At 37.2% G+C, this 25795-nt stretch overlaps 1 long non-coding RNA gene across 1 annotated transcript in view; it reads right to left on the bottom strand.

Moving 5' to 3' along the window:
- Positions 1-21216, bottom strand: part of LOC146543494 (uncharacterized) — a 77010-nt gene extending 55794 nt beyond the window's left edge. Inside the window, exon 1 of the long non-coding RNA XR_014886080.1 lies at positions 21077-21216. This is a non-coding gene — a long non-coding RNA (uncharacterized LOC146543494). The remainder of the gene's footprint in view (positions 1-21076) is intronic.
- Positions 21217-25795: the final 4579 nt, after the last annotated feature.

Here is a 25795-nt window from a genome sequence, read left to right as displayed (position 1 = left end):
AGAGAGAGACACTGCTGGTATGAGACAGTGAAAGTCAGGTCAGCCACTGAAGTTCTACCAGATAATTCAATAGAAATTTTAAAAATTATGCCTTAATTAAACTGCATTCCTTCCACCTGGATTTCCCACAAATATTGGACAGGAAGGTATTTGTTTGCCTCTAATCTTAATCTTGAGCTACTTCAAGCCTAGGTTCAAGTACACTGCATATCCCTCCAGCATTTATTGGGTATTCATAAGAAGACAGAAGAACATTTTAATCTCCATTTTCAGAATAATATAGCTCCTTCCAAAAGGACTTCTTATAGCTTAACAGCTTGAATGAGTATTAGTAGTTTAAGATTACAAAAAGTAGTGAAGAAAATATATTTTAATTAACAATGATTAAAATTTAAGACCTGAAGCAAGAGTATGAATATGAATTACAATTCATATGCAGAATTGTCCTTTGCCAAGTACAAATAACATACACAATGAACCATTCCAGAGAAACGCACCACAACTTAGCTAATATGCAAAGCTGAGGACATGAAAGTAACATTTCTTGGTTCCCTTCCTGATTCAATCAAACAAGAAAAAAATTGATCTGAGTATTACATTTGTAAAGACATTTTGCATCATTAACAGTGTCTGGTGGTGAGATCTTTTTTTCCTAAGAGAAAGACTTTTCAAACTTTCTGTTTTTAAAGCAGACAGGATAGTACTTAAATGTAAAAATCTACACAGCAACATTTTAAAACACAGTGGACGAATTTCATTGATGAGAAACTTGTCTGATATGATACCTTCTCCAGTGGCATTAATGAACACTGCCAAAATCAAAGTGACACAGTATAAAGTCTTTTAGTGCAGCCCTCCAGCAGTGCCACAATTTCTTCTTTTTTTTTTTTTTTTGGTTGCTGCTGCTGGAGGGGAGAACAAAAACAAACAAAAAACTGACATCCTTCTCTTCCAGTGATACACCTTCAAACAGACTAGACAAAGAAGTTCAAATTCACATTAATTTAAAGGAAACATCAATGCTTTAACATATAAGCTGCGACGCTCTTAAAACACACAGCAGGTAGCGCACAATAGGCTATCACATGTGCGCACAGCAAGCTCGCTGCTCCATCCTGCAGGCACTCCCAAAGAGAGCCAACGCACTTCAATTTGTGCTCCAAGGTGAGACACCTAAATCATCACTTCTAGGAACAAGCAGTATGTGAGAGGAGCAGGCTCACAAAGCATGCCCAGAAGAAAGCTGTTATCAGAGCACTGAAATAGAGCTGTACTGGCATCTGCCCACAAGAAAGTGAACTTTTTTGTACCAGTCTTAGAGCACCTCTCCTTCGAGCATCCTAAGCCAGTCAAAAAACATAAACAAGTTCAGAAATGAACTGAAATAGCTGTCACTGCAGACAAGAGTTGGTAAAGACTCCAATCAATACAAGGCTAGCTTGCTTAATCTCAACTCTTAATAATTAAGCTAGTTGGAAGTCTGAAATGAAGACAATACATCTTTATTTACACCACCTTTTTCCTCACTGGTTTATCATTCTACAGATCATGTGTGCACATGTTGTTAGCAATACACAGCCAATTGTCTACGGACAGCTTTTCTGACCACCAGCTTCTTCACGACACACTAGCTGTACATTTTCTTCCATTATATGGAGTAGCTTAATTTTTGCTGCATTTCCTGTCTGTATAAAATTCCCATAGAAATCAGATTTGTAACACAGGTCCTTCAAATTTACATTTACATTCTTATGGACAGAGACAAGCAAGAACAAAAGAATTCCCATTTTGCTTATTTGCTGTTGTCTCAATCTTCACAGCGCTGCTTAGCTCACGTGGAGCAGGCTGTATATTATGCCGTAGGTATATATATATGTATTTGATAGCATTCTAAATAAAATGTAAAAACCTCAAAATTTAGTCAGGATAATCATTTCTTCAGAAGGTTAAGAACAAGGCCAGTGACACAGACCCCATCAACTGAAAAAAAAACAAAAAAAACCAACCAACTAATGAATGCTTATTCCTATCTTGCTGCACTCACAAGTTAATGAATATTTTCAAATTATTTCCAGCAAAAATACAGTAAGCATCATAATCAAAATGTCCTGCCTTTTGATTTTCCTAAGAATATTCAAATGACAATGTATCCTCACAGACTTGCCAGATATTCCTCATTATAGCAATTGTTGCTACAGTTTCATCTCCCCTGACATCGAAAATTCATTACAAACCATGGATTCCAGTTAGGATTGCCGATAGCACACAGAGAGAAAGGTGTGCTAGACAAACGTCTAGACATAATCTATGCAACCTATGCTTCAGGAAGATGCTGCTGCTGGCAGACAGAAGAGCACCGCTCCGTACTGTGCCACTCCCCCCCCTCCCACAACCCCATCCCTGTCCTTTACTCCTCATTCAGTGTAGACATTTGTCTGCTGAGAAAATAGAGGCTGACAGGGAAGGTCACTGTGACCAATTGTAAGTCTCGGCACACAAATGTGCCTTTTAGCTGTTGGCTCCACAAACGGTGACCGTGTCGTATTATTGATAAATCTTTGAACAGACTCTAATGTATCTTCATTTTAGAAAACAACTGCCTTCAAGGTTGTTCTGAGAAAATAAGCAGCCAGAATGCTGAAGAATTCTCAAAGTTGGCATTCTCCTGAAGATTAAAAGATAATAACACTTCTATTAGAATCACTCTGCTACGCTGTATTGATCTCATCAGGGAGGCCACTGCAGGTCTAATATGAACAGAGCAGTTTTAGAATTAATCACAGGGGTTTTTATTACGGTTCATAGGGCTCCTCATTCAAATGGCATCGTTTGCAATATTTATGGTCTAGATTGGTTGCCATTATTAAGTGCAAGTGTGCCACATGGTGTCTGGCCTGCTGTGTTAAACACAAAGTCATTCTTCAAAAGTAAATCTTATCTAAACTATGCACAAAAAGCCAATTACTTTTTGATTTACATTTTAATTTCACATTCAGCTTTCCCCTTATATACAAAAATCTTACTTAATTTTTGTTTTGGATTAACTAGCATAGTCATACAATGTACACACTTCAGAGTTTTAAGCAGACTTTTAGAGCATATTAATGTACCCTGCTCAGATATATATATATGGTCAATGATAAGCTGCAATTTCTCTGCTAGAAGAGCAAATGAAATGGTAAAAAAAAAAATTCAGGACCCTAGAAAAGTTGATCCTCCTATGATCTTCAGGATAAAACTGATGTATTAAAGATTCTCCATGCAAATTGTATGTTTAGAAACATAAAAAGTGCTCACTGATGTCACAGCAAGCGTTTGCTGATCAGTTCCAATAATAACATAAGGCACAGCTCTTTGGGTTATACTTCGGTTCTCTTATTGTGTTTAAGATATTTTCCACCTCATCTATGCTCCATTATATCATTTCAGTCTACCAGATCTAAACCACACTTCCTTGCCATGGTACTGAAAGAAGTTTGAACTCAAAGGCCAATGACTATATGCACCCCTGCTGATAAGTTAAACTGCTGTTAAGTACTGGGAAAACACACGTGTGTGGCTTTTATGGCATTTGTGTTTGTTTTACTTTTTTTTTTTCTTTTTAAGCCAGTAAGAAGCTTAGAGAGCATTCTCCTTTTCATCACTGAATGCCAGGATGGTCAAGCAAGCTCCATGAGCCTGTAAGCACACTAAACAAACAATTAAGCCCAATCAAGCACACTTTGTTCACCTTTCCCTTGTACCTCTATGACAGGGCTAGCTAACTTGTTGTCACGTTCTTAGAATTATCCCTCACAAAAGCAATAGAAAGAATGCTGCAAACAGCGGGACCAGAAGTCACAGCCAACGTGAGTTTGTTGTTGCTGTTGGAGGGCAAAGAGTACTGGTCTGTGACTCATTCCATTTCTTCTGCAGCACAGACAACCTCCTTAAAGCAATAACAACATAGCACACAGCTATGTGGAAACTATGTGAATTAATAACCCGTACATAAGCATCCATGACTAGCAAAAGGAGCTCGGCAAATATTCAGTTATAAAACATCTGAAAACACCTTTCTTACCACCACAAAATGTGTCCACAGAATGAGTTGCTGAAAAGTCGCGTGGAAGAAAAGGACCTGGAAGTGCTGGGTTGATGCTCCACTGAACATGAGCCAGTCATGTGTCCAGGTGGCCAAGAAGGCCAACAGCATCCTGGCCTCCTTCAGAAATAATGCAGTCAGCAAGAGCAGGAAACTGATTGTCTCTCTGAGCCCAGCCCTGGTGAGGCCGCACTTCACATACTTTGTTTTGGGCCTTCACTAAAAGTCAGACACTGAGGCCCTGGAGCACACCCAGAGAAAGGCAATGGAGCTGTGAGGGTCCGGAGCACACGTTTCATGTTGAGTAGCTGGGGGAACTGGGATTGTTTAGTCTGTACGAGGCTCAGGGTTGACCTTACTGCTCTCAACAACTACCTGAAAGGAGGTTGTGAAGAGGCGGGGGTTGGCCTCTTCTCCCATGTAACCAACAGGACAAGAGGTAATAGCCTCAAGTTGCTCTGGGGGTGGGTGGGGTTCTGGTTGGGTATCAGCAAGAAACTGCTACATATGATGAACTCTAACTTCCTGGGAGTGGCTAAACACTTGCCTGCCCCCAGGAAGCAGCAAAGGAACTCCTTGTTTCGCTTTTGTTTTACCTAGAAAGCTGTCTTTATCTCAGTCCAGGAGTTCTCACACTATTACTTTTCCACGTCTCTCCCCCCCCCCACTCTGGGAGGAGAGTAGCTGGATTGGGCTGAGCTGCTGAGGGGGTTAAACAACAACATCCCCCAAAACTAAGTCCTTTTTGTCTTACATAAGCATACTTACATCACTGTACGATTTTCCTCTCTCAAAGGCTTTAGGCATATCTTTTATTTACTAAAGGGAAACTTGCAAACATCCAGTGTTTGGGCTAGTTTGTTTCTGAAAATAAGTTCTACTGCAGAACACTCTCCAAAAGAAAGTCTGCCTTGATTATTTTTTTTTATTTACTGTCATCTCTCTTCAACATACACCAAAAACAGGCTTGGAAAACATCTGTACAGCACTGCTCTTTTCTCCCACAGCACTGCATTTCACTAGTGGTCACTAGCACTAATTCAATGAGTGGAACTGGCATAGGTGGTTTTTATCCATTACTATTATTTCATTGGAAAAAAAATCTTGGAATTTATTTCAATAAGTTCTGCTGTTCAGAAGGGTTTTCAGCATCCCCAATAAAGTATGCTGCTAGTTTTTGTCCTAAAGATCAGAGTCTATTAATTTTTTAGTAGATTTTAAGCAAAACAACTGCACTGACCTCCAGAAAGCCATATAATGAACCTACACACTTAATCTCCCATTAAAAATAATCATTAACTTATAATAAAATGAATCAGAATCGCTTGTTTAAATATGAGGGATTTTAAAGACAACAGATACTTTCTTAGCTCTACTTTCAATAAGACCTTTATTATGACATTCATTTAATTTGAGGAACTAATTGCATGTTAAGCAATCCTTTGAAGGATGGAAATACATTTAAGGAAATTACAGAATCATTATGTTTATCTGCTTAGTCAATACAGAACAGGTATGCTAAATGCTTGTTTTTTCCTAAAAGCATTTCCATGGCAAAAATGCATAGCTAATGGTGGTAACTATATTGAAAAATTGGGTTTTGTAGGTGAGAATTTGTTCTGTTAAATAGTGTTATTGTGCAATTTGTATCCATTTAGTAAATAGTAGGCATTACCATTACCTTTGGAGCAACCTACATGCGTTTAGTTAGGACCCGACAGGAAAGTCCACCCTCACAGGCACATTTTTATTTTACTGTCACTGAAAGAAGAACTTGCACAGTAGTAACTGCTTCTGTCAGATAACAGAACTTCCCCAGCAAACTAGCCCAAGCTGCTGGACTTTCAGTGTAGCCATGATTTATTGTAAGTCTACAAGTAGTGGCATCACCCTATGAGGATGTTTTAACAGCACAGTCATTTTTAACTAGGAATGAATTCCAGATATATCTCTACCTCTCTGCAAAGCTAGTTGGCTCAGGCATTGAGGCAGAGTAACAAAGAATCCAGATCCAAGCTGAGAACAAAAATTCAGAAGAAATCTTCCCAGCCCTTCTGGTTTTGCAGCCACTCCAGAAGCAAGCCCAAGTGTGCTCACTGTTACCAAATGTTCCTGTCATTCTGGACATGTAGTACGAAAATGGTTTCAACTCTGTAAGTAGAACAAAGTTTTAGAGCATTAGAGCTCTCTGATCCTGGATGTTGTCAAAACACATAATGAGAAGGCAGCAGTGAGCAGATCTGCTGAAACATGCTCAGAGACGCATGTATTTGCCAGCGCAAAGCCTGCAAAGACTGCATTTTACCCAGCATTAGCTGTTATTAGCTATATATAAGCCAGGTCTGCAGCTCACAGAAGCTCAAGCCTCCTGCAAAGCCATTTCAGAGAGCTGGGCACAGCAGTCATTGGCGGGACTGCAGCTCTGAGCCCAGCAGTGACATGCACACAGTGCTCAGCTGTCTCTGCACATCTGGCAGCAACTGGGAAACCAGAGATCTCCCACAGCACCAGCACCACAGCCTAACAACTCAGGTTGGTTATCTGCATACACTGCCACCTCATCACCTGGCTCTCTTCAGTGTACTCCAAGATCCCATGACTGAAACTACTTTAGCAAAACAAAACAGCACCACTAGACCTCAGACGTAAAAATACCTGGAGTTAAGGTTAAATTTCAATGTGGAGTTAACATCCAATTTTAAAAGCAATGTTTTTTTCAAATAAAATATAAATATTGCAGTAGAGAGTGTTACATACATGCATCAAATTCTTCTACTTCTTACTGAGCTTTAATTTTGTTGGGAATATATATATATATATATATATATATATATATACACATAGACTTCAAAGCCAATGGCCAAAACTTGGGGGTTGGTCTCGATGATCTCTAGAGGTCCCTTCCAACCCCTACAATTCTGTGATTCTGTGATTCTGTGAAAACTTGAGGCATACTTAGAAAAATGAAGAAATCCCCAGAATATGTTGTCTCCAGTCAACTGACAATGCATCATTTCAGAAAAAAATACTCTTAAACGGTCAGTGATCTACTTATTATATGCTTGACTAATTCCTTGAACAGTGAAAAGCCATGCATGACTACATAACAGATATAAAAAGCAGATAATATACGTATTTCCTTTTGATGGAATATGATTGCTGGTTTCCATAAATATGAAAATAGATTTTTTGTGATAAAAGCAAAGGTCTCTTTGTCTATTTGAAAATGCAGAGGGTTTTTTTTATTTGTTTGTTTGTGTTTTGTTTTGTTTTTACAGTGAGGAAAAGTCTGACCGTGCCTTCGATGGAATGATGAACTAATGCCTCAATTCGCTGTAGTGGAAGCCTGGTTATATTATTTCTTCTGTCTTCTAACTCCCCTTCAGGGTTTTAATATGGCAGAGATTCACTGGGAATACATGCACCAAGACTGAATTTGATTTTCCTTCTGGGAAATGTTTACAAAAAAGGTGAACTTCTCTGCAGTATTGTACATTTACATTTTCCTTAATTATTTCTGATCCCCCTTGCCCTCATCAAGTCTTTGTGATCTTCATCTGGGGACCACATCCAAAACCTTCATCTTCTTAATCTTTCAGATCAAAGTGTGGACTGAATGCACTCAAAGGCAAATTATGGGATAAACTATTTTCAAAGCAAAAATCATAAATAATGGACAGGAAGAGTGTAGGAGGGGGAAGTTACACGGCACCTTTCACCTGAAGAAGGTAAGTCTTTTGCTATGCATATTGCTGCTAGTTAACAGAGCAGTCATGGAACTGCAAAGACCACTTGAATTAACCCATATACAACAAAACAGCATTAGAATGCGCAGTGAATATAACTGGATACAGGCAGGGGGTTACAAGAGGATAGTTACATATTATTTACTTTGCTAACTCAAATATATATATATACACACACACACCAGGGGTTTTTTAGGTGGTTTTTTTGTTTGTTTGTTTGTTTTTTAAATACCCATCTTTTTTGCTTAAAAAGTAGATGCACTTTTGTTTAGACTAATAGCCTATTTGTCCTTTTTCCAATGGAAAAAAAAAATATACAGGCAAAGCTATTTTAATGCTCATAACAATCTTTCCATGCCTAGAAATAGCTAAGGAAAGGTATATTACTGCATATGATACCTCCCCTATGACCCATCATACACATTTCCCCAGAGAATCAGTAGTACCTAACACACTCAATAGCACAGACACGTCCACTCAACCAGCTTAGTGGATGGGAAATCTCACTCCAGCATGCTCCACCAGACAACACAGGTGTGCCAAGATTAACTCACATTCAGCTTATCTGAGACCACTAAACCTGTGGTGGTTCATCACCCTGAGTACCTATCAGCCAAATCAGCTCTCAGTCAAATGCAAACTAAGTCTTCACTACCTGCAGTAGATCTACACTATTTCAACCAAATACAGTTTTTATACTGCTGCTGTAATTATCAGATATTATTTATATGCTCCCCAATTCACTCCCTATTCTTTACTCTAATCTTATTTCAGAAGACAATTATCATAACTTAACACAACATTTCTAATTACTAGAGATGAGGAACAGCTCCTGACAAAAGTACCACACCACATAATTTCAGCTACCCATATTTCTCTGGTATAATGAAAAGAATTCACACGCAAGAAATTCTGTGCCTATTCATTGCCTTGCTGCATATGTCAAATTATCAACTGCCAATTCATACTGGTTGAATTCCTTTCATCAATGATAATGAATCACTTCTGTTAGCATATGGTTACACACCATGTGTTTGACTAGACTTTTGCCCTCTGAAAAATTAAATTATCTGAAGAGCTATTTACTGAAATTTTAGATATGGAAAATTCAACATTAAAAATTATTGATGCCCACCATTATCTGTTTGCATACACAGTCTGCAGGCTGGGCAGAGAATGTTCACATAGCAGCGGTGGATTAGTATTTTTAAACTATTTCTATTATTGATTTAACCACTTGAAACTGCTGGAAGCAGAGTTCCTGTCACAGCCGTTAATGCAAAAGGCATTAAGGAAAATCCCTACTGTGAAGGTGTGCAAAAATGTTCACACAAAATGGTGAGATTTCACTTTTCATCAGGATCATGTACTACTGAAAATCTCAATTTTTATTCAGCTCAGCCAAATAAGAAACATGAAAGGGGAAAAGCTACTATTTTCTTTTTTCACTTTAGTCCTGTCTAAAGACCAGATCCTGCAATCTACCTGAACTGAGCAGGACTTTTCTTATTACTCAAGTTGTTCCATTAATACTAATGCAGTCACTTGCAGAGCAGGGCTATTCAAAGAGAAGAAGGGTAACAATGCAGCTCTGCGTGATCACAAATCCATTAACAAGATCCTTAGAAATGAGAAAAGCAGCTTTGTCAGAAGCTAGAAGTGACTGGGCCATGCAAAACTGTTACAGCAGTTGGTGGCCAATGCTGAAGGCAAATCAGTTTCAAGTTAAGTTATAAATTAGTATTTGAATCTCAGTTCAACAATATGAATTGGAGGAAAAAAATAATTTAGTTTTAATTTTTTTCCTTCTCCTCAGCAACTAAGGAGAATTCTTTCTGACTGACACTAGATGTAGAATCTACAAGCTATCTCCAGAACTGTGCCATGCTTGGCAAAACTTAGTTTGAATACTCCCCCTCCTGATTAGCTGTTCTAAAATAGATCCTGCGTAGACGAGCTCTTACAAGGTTCATGAAGGAAACACTTCAGAAAACATAATGATTTTCAAATTCACTGATGGGCATTACACCCTTCACTTAATTTTCACATTAGCACATCTCGATCCTGAGTGATTATTTCATTGAGGCAAACAAAAATTAACATATTACTGCCAGGAATAAACTTCATTCATTGCCTTGACAACATCACACTTCAGTCCTGTATGTAGCTGATAACTAACGAGTACAAAAGTTTGGAATTTGGAGAAAAAGTTCCAAAACATAAGCAATAAGTCTGAGCGGCAAAAAAAAAGAACAAAACAACAGCGCACACATCATTCACCCCACAAATATATATCACGTATATTTCATTTGTGCAAACTACAGAAACAGTAATTCTCATACACAAGTACAAAAATGCGTCAGATAACTACCTCAAAACATCTTTGCTCACTGAAACTTGTGCACACTCTTATTGGCACTGTGTGCTTTACTGTTTCAATTAGTTCACCAACATCCAAAGCAACTGTAGTAGCTGTTGATTTTAAATGGTATTCAAAACATCTGAAGTCACACTAAAATGAAGGACCATTTCATTACCTGCAGATTTTTACAACAATATTATAAAAAGCACTGGAGAAGCACTGAAACAATCTGCCTGATTAAACATTACCATTCTATTCTGGTCATACGTAGAAATATTCCTATGACAGTGATTTGCTACCAAGCTGTCAGTGGGCTTTTTAATAACCCAGCTGGCCTACAAGTCAACTGATGTGTCCACTCCTGCTTTCAGATACATCTCTGGCAGAACAGTGAATCTGAGGAGAACAGATTTATGACTTGAATTGAAAGCACTAAGAGCAAGTAAAGAATAAGATTAGCCAAAGTATGAATAACATACTTGCAAAAACTTGGCTAGTAAACAGAGAATTTATTATACAAAACTTCTCTGTCTAGAGGTCCAAAATCTAAGGATACAGTGCAAATTCATCTCAAATTTACCCGCCTGTGCAATATTTTTGTATTGCTAATCAGAAAATACTACTGAAAAACAGTATGCCTTAGATTTATACTGCAGGAGAGAGAGATAACATAGCCGCTGAACCCATGGCTCTACGGGTTTGCCTCAGTTTGACAGCCCTATTGTTGATTATACTCATTTTCTACTTCAGCAAGCAGCGGAATTTTATGAGATCCACCCCCATAGATGTTTGTTCTCTGACACAATCTGGTCTACAGCTACAAAAGTTGCTAAATATGATTATTGCCTGAGAAGCAAAGAAAAAAACAAACTTTATAGCAAAATATGCTAATCCTAGTGATTCCTTTTCTTTTTGCCCCTCAACCATAACGCCAACATGAGGCACTTTCATTCAAATCCCACAAACTCTACAAAGAGAAACAGAAACCACTAATTTAATGAGTAGAAATCCTATCTATTTAGTTATACTTGAAGCTATCAAATGGAAAATACTGGTTTTTATCCTGCTTTTTATCTCAAACAGCAGTTGTTGTTGTTTTTTTTCTTAAGTAAAAATGTTCAGAATTACTTAGTTGTCAAACAGTTGCACAGATGTAGGTAGGGACAGAAATGCTCATTCCTGTTGGGTATCAACGCTTAATATCTGCAATAATAATATCTGTTAACATACAGAATACACACTTTTTGCTGCAGTTCCTGCCTGTGTATAATGTTTTTGAACAGTCTGGCCTCATTTCATTAACAAAAGTATTCTCTTCTTTTGCTGCTTTTCCTCTTTGAGCGATTGAACTGGAAGGACAGAACTGCCTCCTCTTCCAGCCACCAGCTCCCCAGCCCCAGATCCTTTTGATAAATTTGAGGCATTTAATGCCCTGCATACACCAGGTGTATCTGTCAGCTATCATTTTCCCTACTGCATTAAATGGCATCCTTTCATTGGCAAATGTTGCCAAACATAGCAGCAGTCTGACAACTTCTCATTTCCAGGCATATTAAAGGGTTACATCTTAAACCAATTTTACTGTTACAGATTTAGACTGAATCTACCTCAACAGCATTGTCCCATTCTGGGCTGATGATGAAACCTGAGCTATCCATATGCTTAATTGCACTTATAAATGAAGCTCTTAACAGTTTGTGGTAGCGGTGGTGTTACAGTTGCTGTTTCTGGAACCGTTCCCTAATTCCCTTTTTTGTAAACGGAAATATTTTTTTCCTAGGGCTTGCACGCAGTCAGATAGAGAATGGTATTTTTCGTGGTATGTGCTTGGCCTGTAAAAATAGAAGGCAAAGGGAAGGCAAATGAGAAATCACAGAATGAGGAAAAGAAAAGGTAACTGTATGGCCAGTTTGAGAGAAGCCACTGTAAATGTCATCTCAGGCTTAATCAAGCTTCATGTAAGGGGCAGCAGGATGTCAGAGGAACCCAAACCCATTTCTCTCTTGGTATCCTCTTTCCAGAGAAGCATTGCTGTCAAAATCCCTGCTAGGGCACTGCGCCTCTGCCTGGCCTGGCAGCACCTGCAGGGTGCTGGGATCCAGCCACCAGCACAAGGCGCAGCGGGCATCCACACTGTGCACTGCTCTCCAAATCACAGCAGCAAGGGAAGCTTTCATTTTTTGTCATTTTAATGAAGAAACATCAAGAGGCAGATGCCATGATCTCTGTTCACAAACAGATTCCTTTAAGGTTAATTACCCACATCTGAGATGATTCAATGGGGAAATATACAAATCCATATGGCTACTGAAATAAACACTTTTTTTTTAATTTTATTTTAAAAAGAGCGTTCAGTGTAATGGAAATCTCCATTGACTTGTTGCTTTTTCTGCTCCATTGTATGCATCACCTACAAAATGTCTACTATCAGCTTCTTGACTAATGTTTCACAATTACATTCCCATTTCAAATAGGATTCAAATCATGTTAGAATGGTAACAAAAGTTCATCAAACAACAAAATAAATGATTCACTTAAGCTAAACCAAGATGCCTCAGGTCAACAAAAAACAGAATTGCTAACTGGAGCAAGTCTTGTTCTGCTTTTGGAAGACATTCTGGGAAGGTATTTCTAACTAATTAAAGTGAACCTGATTGGGTGGCTGAAAACACAATATTTTTTTGTATAGACTTTTATCTGGATGTAGAATTTAAGACTCTTAAAAAGTAGTCTTAAAATCAAATCTTAACTTGTTTATTTAATCTCTGATGAAAATGCTGCTTTCAAAACTAGCAGAAATAAACAGTTGAAAAAATAATTAAAAAACAATCCAATGTCTTCATTTCTCTCCAGCTGCATATACTAGCCAACCCCTGCCCGCTCTACATTAGTAGATAATTTTATCAATCTAGATGTATATACATTATGTTCAGGTGATTTTTTTATTATTATTTTTAAGCATTAATAGTTTTGGAAGCAAGATATCAGAAATTATGTCCTATAGCATACCTGACTCAGTTATGTACTTCACAGTGCCACTTACAAGAGGTGATCAGACAGTACTATTTTGCAAGTATAAAGACTAATATTAGCAAAATTCTATTCTTTGCCGTATTGCAGCACAACTGGCAGGAATGTTATCTGATATTTGCAAACTGGTCAAAGCCGCACACCCTGTCACTACAACTGTGAACCGTCAAAAGGATATAATGATAAATAGACCTTCCATACGCTGCAGGGAAAGTATTTTAATCATTTATAAGCTGGTCAATGGGGTTTAAAAGCACTCAGACATGCATTAAAATGTGTCTGAGTCTGGAGCTCGGAGTCAATTTTCAATTGATTCTGTCTAACAGATGCTGCTTAAGTAGGAACCTCAGTTTCCTCCCCATCCCCATCCTCCTCAAGAAGACAAAAACTTAATTAAGAGACCATCATTCTGGTTTACGTCCCTCCAAGTAATTACAACATTTCAATAATCATTTTTACGTGTGTACCATACTTGAAGTAACTTGAAGATTTGATTCTAGAAAGAGCTCAGAATTATGTAATGCCATACACAACCTAAGTCATTAAAACAAAAAGTAGCATTGTTTCATTTAAGTCAATTTTCCCTTGCGGATTTAAAGCTCTTCTACTGAGATTGAAAAAAGTTAAGAAGAATCATATTCACAATTTATATATATATAAATAATAGGGAAAAAAAATACTGCTGTCTGAAATGCTGGAGTCTTATCGATTTTGCTGTTCTTTATAGGAGTGTAATATCAATTCTGTCTGCAATTATTTTGCATTTGTAACAAACTCATTATAAGCCAGTAAGACAATATTAGCCTATGGTACAGTACACTTATGGTTCATTTGCCAATACCAAGAAAAATTCCCAATGCATCAGGTAAAGATTTTTGGTCTCTTCAGATATCTGAAGAGGCTTATCTGCAAATCTGCTTTATTGATAAAGCAGGTATGATAAAGCCATGTTGCATATATGGAAATATCTTTTGACATGTCAACTAAGCATCTGTCAGGCAATAAGAACTATTCAATTTAAACAACTTTACCAGAATAAGTATTCAAGTAATAGTCTGAGGTTAGTAGTGATACTATACTTCTTAATACCAGGTTCATATGCAAAATTTGGGCAAGCCACTGCAATGCTTATCTTTAATTGGAATACCTAGACTGGGGGCAATAAAAAAAATACAACCTAGAACTCTGCAAGATCAACAAAATTTTCAGAGCATTAAGTGACAGAAGCAGCATCTTAAAGTTGGAAAAAATTAAGCTTTATTTATAAATCCACAACCTATATTGAGCATTGGGTTTTTGAGCTTCATATGTACTTTGAATGCACCAAACATTTGTATTGATTTCTTAAGGTACCATTTCCTCCACAGTGAAGTATGCTATGTTTAGAGTACAAATACAGGGAAGAAAATGGTATATTGGATTCCTGATTATCTCTAGATCATAGTTACTGAACACAATTTTTCAAGATTATCTGGAATATCTTAGAACTGCTCAATCTCAAAACAAAACAAAACAAAAAAAGCTCCACATTTCTTTCAAGAAATAGCACAGAGTATGAAATGTAGTAACAACAAATATGATCCTCTGATTCCACGAAATAACTGACTGTATAGATTTTACAAAAAAAATTCTTTTAGTGTACTCTCTTCAATATATCAGTTAGGACTGCAAACACTGGAAAAGTTTAAATGCATTCCAAAATGAATGAAGCTTAAGTAAATAGTACTGAAGTTGCAGAAATGAGACCCAGGCAAGTTTCATCTCTCTATTGGAACAGGGACACACACAGCTTTCAAAGAAAAGGCTTGAACAAGATGTATCTTCAGTTTTCCATCAACCTAAGTAATTAGAACGCCAAAACCATTTATTCAAGTGCAAAGAAGAACCCCAAGTCTTTAAAGATGACATAAACCAAACATAAATCAAAACACTATGACTGTAGATCTCACATAAAAACATTAAATATAAAAGCTAAAGAATTGTGTTCATCTTCAGACATTTATTCAGAATTTCTGATCATGTAACCCGCCACTGCGAAGACACACTATTACTGTGCCAGATAAAATTTCATATCTTACAATATATTCCTATATTTTAATATTGTAATTATCTGCTAAGTATCAGCTTTGTTAGGTATTAGGTAGAGTATTTATTTATCCTACTTAAATGCTTCACAGTTCCCAACCCTGATTATATTCTTATTCATATATACAAGTAATTAAAAAAAAAAATAAAAAAAAATACAGAGTACAGCAAAGGTTCAATTGAGAACCAACATTACCATCCATTTCAGAGTTTCTAATATTTTTATCTGTTGTGAAAGGTGATGTGCCCCGAAATGAAATGTTTATCTTGGATACAGTCTACCTCACAGCAGCAGCCCTTCTAAACACTCCTTGAAAATACCTTCAGATATTATCTTGCTCTCATTTCTCCTCCTTCCTTCTTCTATTAGATTCTAGGCAGCAATATTTGTTCTTCCTTTTCTGTGCTTGGTATGGATAGACTGCTGATGTGAAAAATTCCTGTTCTGTATATTATACCATGCAAGAGACACCCTGATGTTTTCTAACACCGAACTCCATTCAGCACAGCAGTACCCAAAAGACTGACTAAAATACCACTGCTTACCCAGAAAGGAAAGTAGGACTACAGTCATAGTTATATTTAAACTTGCTTATGCTCAATATGCAGGGGCAGAGTTATTCAACAAACAGTCTCAGGAAGCCACATATAATATTATCTCATTAGCTTCCTTTTAAGCAATAGACAGCACTTTCATCTTTGCACAGAACTTAAACATTAAAAAACCTGCTGCATGAAAAATATCTTTCAAAGACTACTTGCATTGTTGTGAGGGATTGAAACATTATGGTTACAGCGTAAATAAATCTATTCACTAAATACATAGCTAGAAACACCCACACTTATCAACCATGCCAAAAAAATTTTTTTTCAGATTTCCATAGTAGATGATATATTTGGAATTGTTAGATTTTACTGACTACCTCATACCTGCTTTCCCCCACTGCTTCCTTTGCACTGTAAATCTTGAAGTACACCTCTATAATTTTAGAAGGCACAAGAGCAATGCATGAGGAGGATAATCCTGACTCATCTTGCCACTTGGATCTTGGTGTGTTTAACTACCTTGGATCTTTAGATAGCACCATGCCAAGAAAATAGTGCAAAGACACAAGAAGCTGAATTTGCTCCTCACCTAGGCAGAAGGTCATTTTCACTTGACCATATTATGCCAGCTAGAAAGTCAAACCTGTCCAGATGCAATGCTAACCAAGCTGCTCCCACAGCAACCACAAAAACTGGTCAAAAATAGTATTTTCCATAATCAAAATGAAGACTGGAGTCTAGACGCAACAAGTTCCGTGGGCAGTGGCGTTTTCCTTTGCTGGGTAAGCACACTGTAGTGCACTATAATGAAAAGGAGACAAATGAATTCTGTGCTGAGAGGTTTCCACATGCCAATTCAACTCAAATGAATCTCAGTAGCCAATTGCATGGCCAGCACAGCATGGGTCAGAAGAGCAAACCCTGCCTATCATAAAGTACGTGTATCAGCAAACGCTCCCTTTTGTGAAAGAGTGAAATGTAGACAAGGACAGCCGAGCTCATGCTCCTCCAGTCTCCAAATTCACTTAAAAGATACCGAACTGTCACAGAACAAAAAAGTCCTCACAGAGCATGAACAAAGGGATGCATTTTCACAGTGGGAAGTAAGAGTGCTGCAGCATCCAGGCTAGGCAGCACTGCTTGCATGGAAATCATCACCACATCTCTGCCTTGCACATCCCAACAAGCACCACTGCCGGGGAGCACTGCAGCCCTTTGGTATAGAGCAGTCTCTGGAGTTCAAATCCAGGCTTCCCGTACTGCTTCTTCTTAATACATTCTGTGATCATTTAAGAAAGCCTCTTCATATGATCAAACACTTCATATCCCATATTCTGTTTTTATTTACAATTCATATATTCATATATCTGCACGGGTAGGGCTGCCCACCTCTTAACCAAATAAAGCAGTAAAAGGGAAGGTCTGAAGCAATTAGTCAAGCTACACTGCCAGTACATAAATGAGCCATCTGTCCAAAGGTATACAAGACTGGAGTGATTTTGTGCCATAAAAGGCAGTTCTCTCATTTCTGAAATATGTATAGTTTGAAAAGGTACTGCTGCTTTGAAATTAAATGTAAAAAGAGCACTTACGTCACCATATTATTTCAGAACAGTATTTCTGTACAGTTTCCTTTGGTTGGGGTTGGGGGAATCTTGTGTTTAGCAGAGAGAACACATATGAGCACTTCAATATAATGTAAAAAAATCCACTCAAAAAGTTTTCCAGAACACACTGCATAAATTGCAGTGTAAAAATCAAGTGCAAGGCAAAGGACTTACGGTATTTCACCATGGCTCAGCAAAATTATTGACTAAAGAAACATGACCCTTCCCTACTGGTTCGAGGATGGTTTCTAGTTTGGGTGGATAAAGGGAAATAAGGGATGAAAGAGTGCTTTTTTCTCTCCTCAGAAGCACACCTAAAACATGACTACATCCAGCACCCAGTTCTAGAATTATTTGCATGGTACATCACTGACATTTATATATGCCAAGCCCGAACATGCTCATTATGACTGTTTATTAGACAAAAGGCTACCAGTAGAATGATAATTAATCTGTTGGCAATGATTGAAATTCTTGATGAGATGAAGCATGAGCTGTTGAAAAATAATTGAATGTAATCAAAATCCATGAATCATCCATAGAAAGCACGTTTATTAAAACAGAATTCATAACTAAGATATTTTGTCTTTTTTTCCTTCCTCTTTGAATTCTCTGCAGATGAATAAAGAAGTCCTACAGCAAACCTGAGAACAGACATCAATTAAATATCCCATGTGATGGTAGCATATGAGCTTTGATATGCAACTTATTAAAAAACTCTGAGAAGTATAATAAAGTACAAAACAAAAGATATTTGGCATGACAGTTTAGGAAACGCAAGGGAGAAAAATGGCAGTAAAATCATAGGAGACCTTCAAAAGAACTAGCCAAAATAAGTTTGCATTCTGCTAGAACAGAAAAGTTTTTAATTAACCAAGGATGTATTTAGTTATCCCTTCTCAATACTGTTCTTTGTAATGGAACAGACTCATAATGCAGCGTCACAATTTCAAAGCATTTACAGGAAAGTTCCTCTGTACACAGAAATGAAGGATTTTTCTTGTGTATTTGTTTTAAATCTGCCATTGACTAAACAGGGAGCAATACAACCAAGACAAGAAATGTTCCAAATAATAAAAATTGCAGACCATTTTATTATGAAATACATATTTAAGAAGTAGGATGGGATTCAATGGCAGCCTCATTTTCTGAAGACTGAAATTACATAATTTCATATAAATCCCGCTTTTAGAAATCATGAGTAATGACTGGTGCAACATTATATGAACAGCATTGTTAAGTTTCCCCTTATGCTGATTGATATTCAAGTAAACATGAACTTACTCAGCTAAAATACTTGTATTACAGGAAGAATCGTGACCAGTTAATCCCGAGCGTTAGACGAGACAAGGACAGATCTTTAATCACAGAATGTTATATTAAAGTAAAAAGTTGTTTTTAAAGAATTTCAATAACGATTTTATTTTCTGCTCACTATCTAAAATTAAAATCTTTCCTGAGACCAAATACCCTGTTTAAATATGTGTGATTAATACTATGAAGATGTGAACAAACATAAAATACTGATTTATCTGGTAAATCCCAGAAACGTGCATCAGACTATTTGAAGAACACAAATATTTCCATTTCACTGGATCATGCACATCAGAAAATCTTACTTATAGCCTTCTTCTCACGTCCACAGAGAGCAGAAAGTAGTTTAGCAAGTCATAAGAACAATTTTTTCTTCAAACAGCATGTAGTCGCAACATGAAATTGCAGATTGGACTAAGAGGTAAGCAATGACTAAAAATACCTTTCTACTTCTACGTGACAAGTCTTCTGAACAAATACATTCTTTATGCAATAGTAGCACCCCAGTTTACTAAGGATAGCACTCTGAATTCTTTAATTGATCTCCGTTATTCACAACCAGCCAAATCAGTTAGGCTAAATTATGCAGCATGACCTCTGAACTCTACCAGCATTGTTTCAGCATGCAATCGAACAGGCAAAGCAGAGTACTGACCTAGTTCTTCGGGACAGGAAAACAAACAAAACCTTTCCAAAGCGAATACAGTTCTTCTAAATAGCAGCTAGTTAGGTGAGGAGCAAGGATTGGAGAGAGAGGAAACATCACTGCGCAAAAAAAATTACGCAGAAGATGATTCCTTTTTCCTATAGGAGATCAGCATTGTTCTAACAGAGCTTCAAAATGGATTTGTTAAATAACACAACCAGGAGCAAGATAAGCTGGCTGCACTGTCAGGCTTTCAGCCTCCATTCTTCTCCTAGTACTGTTTTCCTGTTAGTACTTATTGTGCAAGTCTTGAGCTTACACGTTACAATGAATGTAAAAAAGAGCATGGGATAGGTTTTAAATATTACATTACATATGGATAGCATATGTACATTAATAATTAATATTAAAATACATATTACAATACATTTTAAAAACAGTTGAACCTACCAAGGTGAAATAAAGCACAAAAGGATCACTTCGTCAACTAAAAAGCTTTCAGAACAAAATCTGCCTTTTCTAACAGTACTTTTATGTTGCTCAGCTGCATGTCCTGTTACATACTGACTGCAATGGCAATGCATCTATAAAGTTCTAAATAGACAACAAATATCACCAACACGGTGTTACTTTATAGGGCACTCAAATATCTAAATGCCTAAAATGCTACACCTATAGAACCTGAGCTGATTTTTGTTGACACGTATTTTCAATATCCACAACTTCCACCAGAAAAACTGATTAAAACAGACTGGGGATCAATCTGAGGAAAAACTACTGCTTACGTGTCATTAACAAAAAAGCCACGATGGCAGCAGAAGCAGCACAGCCATTGCTGAGATGTTGCCATCATTACGTTATTTAGAAATTCTCTACAACGGAACGATATGACAGTGAGCATTGCCACTGACGGAGCACCTCCAGTAAGAAGGCAGTATGAAATGAGCATATGCACACAATCTGCATTCTGCAGATAAAGACAATACTAATGCAAGCTCTAATAATAACGTCCCATAGAATTTTATCAAGTAGACTTAATTCCTATGCATTATTTATCCACATCTACATTTCAGCAAAAAATGACCTCAATCTAATTAATTGAAACTTTCTTATAGTGTATTTGCTAGAGATCAGTATTACACATACCCTGTTTTATGTTATGTTCCGGCTTTATCATCACAGGCATCCAATAATTATCAGCTGAGTTATTTAAAATAAATACCAAATAAAGGTTTCACTTTCATATTGAAATCATTGAATAAATTGGCTTTTTTTTTGCAGAAATCTGAGTAATGTACAGCGTTTTTGGATTCTTTCCCTGGTATTATTTCTGAACCAGTGCATTTAAGATTGAGTGTTCTACAAAGTTGAAAAAACACAATGAGATAGTTCAGAAATTAAAAATTTAACTTTTTGAAGATGCTGCTATAACTAGAAGTCATGCGGATTTAATGAAAGCTCCCATTAAGTTCTTTTAATATGACAACAGCAATTATTCCTTTTCTTCCTCATCAGTGATACTCTCTTTACTTCTACACTCTGCATAAAAAAAAGGCGCTCTAGACATGTAAGCAGTTAGGAGAAAAATCTTACAGCCTCACTGCAGCCCTTGTTGTCCTTGTTAAAGTCCCCTGCTTAGCCCCTCTCTGGTCTTACCTAGCTGCACAGCTGAGAAAGGTGGCAACACTGGTGGAGCTTAAGGAAGAGTTCTCATATAATTAGTACCCCTAAAAAAAAAAAAAAAAAAAAAAAAATCACATCAAGGACAGATAAAAAGGACTCAAATCACATTTATGGGTTTTGAAGAACCCATCTTAAACATGAAATTATTAAATCACATATGCATTATGTTATACTATGTACGTTCTGTCTTTATATAGTATCATACCTAGAACCTGCAATTGCCTTATGATTAGAAAGAAATAAAGAGGATCTTTCTAGATCTTGCTGCTTAGCTTACATTGCAAGGTGCAGAAGCACGAGAGGAAAGCAAGGAGCGAGTATTCCCACAGGTATAGCACAGATAGGGCACAGATTATTATGAGAAGGAAAAAGCTGGAACAGAAGAAACAGAGAAGCTGCGCTGCACACTAAGCAAAGGAAAGTGGTGAAGACAAACAGGAAGAAGGAATTTTATTTGCTGCAGGTTATGTTAGAAGCATGTGTGTATGGTTCAACTGCAAGCCACAGATGTTAGGTACATTTTGTGTACAGGTAGTGTCTCAATAGAATCATAGGTGGGTTAATTTTAGGAAAACAGATTGCGAAATTTTCAAGATTTAAAAATACATTGGTAGGAGATGATTACCACAGACTGTTTCTTCATAATGCCTGCACGTATGAAAACTTTCTGCATTTCCAACTGCTCCCCTCCCTGCAGGGGACTCGTTGCCTTTAGGTTACCTTATTGTTTTTCCCCTCCGTTCCTGTTGAACTTTTCTGTGCCCACCACAACTGGTCTCCCAGTACACAGCCTCTTTATTTCCCTTCATGTTGCCTCCGGCGGCTCTAAAATGGTGCCACATGCACAGCACAGGAAGTAGAGCAGCTCTCATTGCACTGCTTCCAGCCTTATGGCAGCAGCACACATCTGAATGGTTCTGCTGTTACATCACACACAGCTTTGTGGTCCCAGTACTAGAAAACCTTATGTATTTCACTTCAAATACATGACTTTTACTGTGTGGTTCCAACTCATTAAGCTTTGCAGTCTTATTTAGCCCCTCTGCTTGCACATAAACCTGGGCTGTATTGTAACACAGAGTCTTCCATATCCAGCAAATAAGACCCAACTGCAGTTTCAATTTCCATATCTCAAAAATAACTGAATGTCACAACAAATACTACATAGCGCTCACCATCAGTGGCAGCACATGAGTTGTGCTACTTGTGTTTCAGATAGAATCTACAAAAAGCAGATCAAACAGCACTGACTAATTATTAAAGTACTTCTTTCTAACAAGATATTTTCAAGTTCGGGACCTGACAGAGCTGAAAGAACTCTTCCGTGCACAGACTTGCTAAAAAAAAGAAAAAAAAAAGTTGCTTGCTGACAAACATGTTCAGCTATTACGAACGTTTTATGCTCGCTGTATCCTTAATCATGAATTCAGAATTCCTTTGCCAAAAAGAATCTGATATGAAGCACCGAACTTGTTACCAAGCAATGAGAAATTCGAAGTCCCACATCTAGTTCCCAGTTTCGGTCTTATTTTCTCTCACAGTACATTTTTCACTCCCCAATTAAGTGAAACAGACAATATTAAGAGTACTCTCAAATATTTGGAAAACAATTTCTGATCTTGAAATTAGCTGTGTTTTTGCCTGAAAGCCCTGTGTGTTTTGCTGATAGCAGGAGAAAAGAGAATTAAATGCAGAATAAACTATTAATAGCTGTAAGATTTTGCTTTCTGTCTCTGCCAGGTAATTTCCTATCTGACATCCAGGCATGGAGTCAGCATGTAAAAGGAAATTTTTAGGTATCCAAGAAATTCCTTAGACCTCCTTATCAATCCTGGTACCTGCATAACTGCCAGAGGGTCCTTCTGCCACTTCTGACAGAAGCAAAAAGCCACTGACTACAAAGTACCCTTGCTATATGCAATAGGAAATAAGAGGCAGCCACTAAAAGTAATCCCTAGTAACAATTCAGCTCTGTGACAAAAACGCCAACTAGAATGTCCACGTAGTATCCAAGATCTTAATTCTTCATTATGTTGAAGCATCAAATAGGTTCAACCTATACGGTGACTACTTGCCACAGTAAAACTGGTGAACAGGTTCAGCAAATGGAGCTGTTCTGATGCAAACAGTTCAACCACCTGGCTACTTCTTTACAGGAAAATGTTATATTGGCAAATTGTACTTTTATCATGGTACTTCACTCATTCTAATATTAATCTGTAAGTGACTCAGCATTTCAGGATCCTTTGCATTGAGAAGTCCCAGCCACTAAATACAGCTTCCAGGTCCTTCGGAGTAGTTTTCCATTCAGCAGCAGCTAACCAGTGCCTGAAGATTGCAGCAGCATTTCAACAATCCTTACTCTGCTCTGTTGCAGTGACAACCAGAGTATGAAATAAAACCTTATATAGTCTTATTGGCACATGCATTATACCTATTACATTTGCAAAGACTTCAACTTATCTCAAACTGTCAACTTTCGCTTTTTGTGTCATTGTGTATTCTGCTGCGCACCACTATATGCAGTTAAGCAGTGTCAGACATGCAACATCAATTCTAAATAAACAGGAGGTCACAAAGCTCACATTCTCAAAGCTATTACAGAAATTGCAGGCTTCATCCAATCTCAAATCCCAGTGCTCACTTAAAAGCTCTAACCATATAATTAAATGTAGGTCAGCTTAAAAGTGGACAATTCGTTTCAGGCTTTACACAACGCTCTTCAGTAAAGCCTTCAGCAATTCTTTTATCTTGGAGGGCTGACAGATCGTTGTCAAAGTCAGGGTCTTCCTGGTAAAAAGTTTCAACACAGAAAAAGGTACAACAGTGTAGGAGGAGATACTTAAAAGGGAATAAATCTCTAGCCTTCTTTCTTCAAAGCCAGAATTCCTCTCTTGACTAAGACACACTGAGGACAATTGTATCCCAGGGTAACTCTTCTATAGTCTAATAGCCTTTCACCAATGAATATTTTGACCCAAACTGTCTGAGACATGCCTAGAAAAATAACCTATTTTCCTCATGGTCCTGGCTACACAGCGGGAAATCTTTCTTGTCACACCCTCCAGCTCTCATGTCTTAACTCTTGTCTAGAAATTATCCCCTGGCTTTCTTCACCCTCACTACCCATTTTTCATGTAAGCTGGCCACATTACATTGTCCTTTACTAGAGTGGATTTTATTTGGATATATAAGTGTTAGAAAAACCTGGCTTTGGGTTTTGGATTTTTGCTATGGCTTCTTACCAATTTCAATTTTCACTTAGCAGAAGTGAATTTATTCTATACAATAAAAAAAAGTAGTATTCATTTGCTATACTTCTACATCTCCAATTTTAGCCATGTTTCATATTGTTAGTCGTTATCCTGTTATTTAAGCTGTTTCACTATGAAAAGTATGTACTGATTTACATTTACTTTCATAGTAACTAATACCATATCTTATTTTTCAAAGAAAAGAAGTCGTCTTAGTGTTAAATATCCACAGATATTTGTTACTAATCTATTCTGGAAGATATCTAAGCACCTTAATCTTTTATTGTAAAATCAATTCATAATTTAATTACTGAAGATTAAAGACTGCCTAATCTAGCTGCATTGTTTTTTTCAGTCAGTACAAACCACTGATACACTACTATTAAAGAAGAGAATCCAAATAAAGGCAACAAAAGAAAACATCTTTTCAACCAGAAGAACCAAAATCATTCAAAAGGGACCACAGGTTTTCTACTTCAGATGTCTTAACACTACACAGTATGAAAAAGCATCTTGTGCCTAGTTTTACATACAGGTAATTAACGTGTCGAGGGGAAAAGCCACCAAAGCCACCCAGGCCCTTTGTACTAAGACATTTTTCATTTCCACAAAGAAATCCCAAGCAATGCCATAATTTGAGATATTAAAGCCAACAGCATATTGAAGACACAGCTCACATTCTGCTCATTCTCTACATCTTCCCTTCCCATACCTCCTTACCTCAATCACATGTTAAATTGAAAGAATTAAGCTCCCATTTACTTCTATCTACTTTGATTACCAAATGAAGAAAAGCTACCACTTTCTTCTGCTTGGGCATTTCGAATTGCATATGATTCAAGTCAATCCTGCCCAGCTTTTTTTAAGAAAAATGTACGAATATTCACATGAAAGGCATCTTACACTGAGCTCAAATCACTTGCTTGAATAGACTCCCACTGCATGAGTAAATGAGAACAAGTTTGCCAAATTGGAGCTGGAATGGAAACGATTCAGTCATTCCAGAGTGAAACAATTATTTATGCAATTACACAACAACTATTTAAATACAGAGAGTACTATAGGTCAAAATTACTAATACTAAAACAATGAATTCTATTTACTCCTCCATTACAAATTATTAATATCACTTTACAAATAGGAGTATTATCTATATATTTCAGTAAGCAAACCTGTGTACAAAGAAAACTCAGTCGTCTTAGTAAAGCAATGAAACAAGTTGAAATTATCGCAATTTCTTTCAAGTTATCATTGCCTGGAAACATAAATGATGAAAAACTTTTCCTATGTTGTTTGTAAACACTAAACTTGAATTTCAAAGTTAGGCACTAATCCATGGAAACAAATCAATGTGGAACAAAAATACATGGGACATATCCAAACATCACGCAAGTAGCATATGTCTTCTCAAGTGATGTAACGTGATTCACAGAGTTAC

The sequence above is a fragment of the Meleagris gallopavo genome, chromosome 13 (assembly GCF_905368555.1).
Source record: "Meleagris gallopavo chromosome 13, MGAL_WU_HG_1.1, whole genome shotgun sequence".
NCBI classification, from domain to species: Eukaryota; Metazoa; Chordata; class Aves; order Galliformes; family Phasianidae; genus Meleagris; species Meleagris gallopavo.
This window is presented reverse-complemented; position numbering and strand designations above follow the sequence as displayed.